The sequence below is a fragment of the Pantherophis guttatus genome, chromosome 2 (assembly GCF_059756535.1).
Source record: "Pantherophis guttatus breed Tessera chromosome 2, ASM5975653v1, whole genome shotgun sequence".
Taxonomy (NCBI): domain Eukaryota; kingdom Metazoa; phylum Chordata; class Lepidosauria; order Squamata; family Colubridae; genus Pantherophis; species Pantherophis guttatus.
In genome coordinates, this window is record NC_142064.1 from 123157762 (window position 1) to 123159370 (window position 1609).

At 37.0% G+C, this 1609-nt stretch overlaps 1 pseudogene; it reads right to left on the reverse strand.

Annotated features, from left to right (window-relative positions):
- Positions 1–667: 667 nt before the first annotated feature.
- On the reverse strand, positions 668–1409 carry LOC148115304 (olfactory receptor 10R2-like; annotated as a pseudogene).
- Between the last annotated feature and the right edge of the window lie 200 nt (positions 1410–1609).

Below are 1609 nucleotides of genomic sequence, written 5' to 3' on the forward strand. Positions count from 1 at the left end.
GGGCACCTGGCAACAGGCTCACTTTTAGAGCTGTTTGCAGTGCCCTGCAGTCATGTGACTACAATTTTTGACATTTTTTACCAGTTTCTGGTATTTACTTCTAATTTCCAGCAAAAAATATCAATCAGTCAATTATAATAGAGCTGTGAGGGACCTTTGAGGTCTTCTAGTCCAACCAAATGCTCAAGCAGGATATCCTATACCATTTCAGACAAGTGGCTGTCCAGTCTCATTTTAAAAACCTCAAGTGATGAAACACCCACAACTTCTGAAGGCAAGCTGTTCCACTGGTTAATTGTCCTCACTGTTAGGAAGTTTCTCCTTAATTCCAGGTTATAAGTAGTCATTGGGTAAAATGGATACACTTAATGAACATGGGATTTGTTTAACTAGTACTGCAAAAAAAAAGTTGTAAAATTTGATCCCGTCATATGGAGACCCACTTAATGACCACAATGACTTATGACCATAATTCTGGGCTCAATTATGGTCATAACTTGAGGATTACCTGTACTGTATTTGCAAAGACAGTCTAATCAGCCTTTGGAATTATTCAGAATTCTTTTGTATAAATAACTACTGATAAAGGCCAGTATTACAAATATAAAGTGATTTGTTTCTTGTCTACCAGCTTCCTCAGTTCCTTCTTGAAAAACTAGCTGTATAATTACTGTCTTTCCATGAAAATCAGTTTCCTTTCCCATATTGTCTGAAGTGCTCCCTCACCTTCCTTGTTTTAGAGACTGTAAATTATAAGGTACAACACAGGTATGAGATTGGTATAGATCAACAAGATCACTTTGCTATGTTCTAGACAATAGTTGGCCTTTGGACAGATGTAGATGAAAATAGTACAACCATAGTGGAGGATAACCACAACCAGGTGAGCAACACAAGTAGAGAAGGCATTTTCTGGCCTTCAAAGCACTTGATCTTAAAGATAGAATTGCCAATAAAAATGCAGGAAACTAGGATAAACAGGAATTGAATAAGCAAGTTTTCCAGGCAGACAACAAAACCAACCACTTCATTGGTATTTGTGTGACTACACACTAAAACCAAGCATTGGTCAGATATCACAGAGGAAGTGATTAATGTTATGTGAGCCACAAAATGGAGGACTGAAAATCAGCATAGTGAGTCCCATTGAGAGTATGAATACACTGGCATAAACTGTTGCCAAAAACTGCACACAGACATTTCTACTCATGATAAAGGCATAACACAATGGATTGCATAATGCCACACAATTTCACATCTCCAAAAGCAATAAATAAATCCATTTGTGTAGCACATTCTGTCAAGGAGATTCTTCTATTCTTGACCAAGAAGTTGACCAGCATTTGGGCCATAATGACCAGAGTATAGAAGATCTCAATAAAAGAGAGGATGCACAGGAAGAAATACATGGGTATTTAAAAATTAAAGATGTGTCCTGACAGTGGAATGATGAAAGTAAAAAAAACAAACCACAATCGGCAAAGTTCCATTAGTGTTGAATCCTAGGAAAATAAATCCAGTCTCCATGCTTTTGTGCTCTCCCCATTCTTCATTCTGCAATTAATAAATATTGTCAATGCATTCATCAATCCATATAAGAAGGAGAATG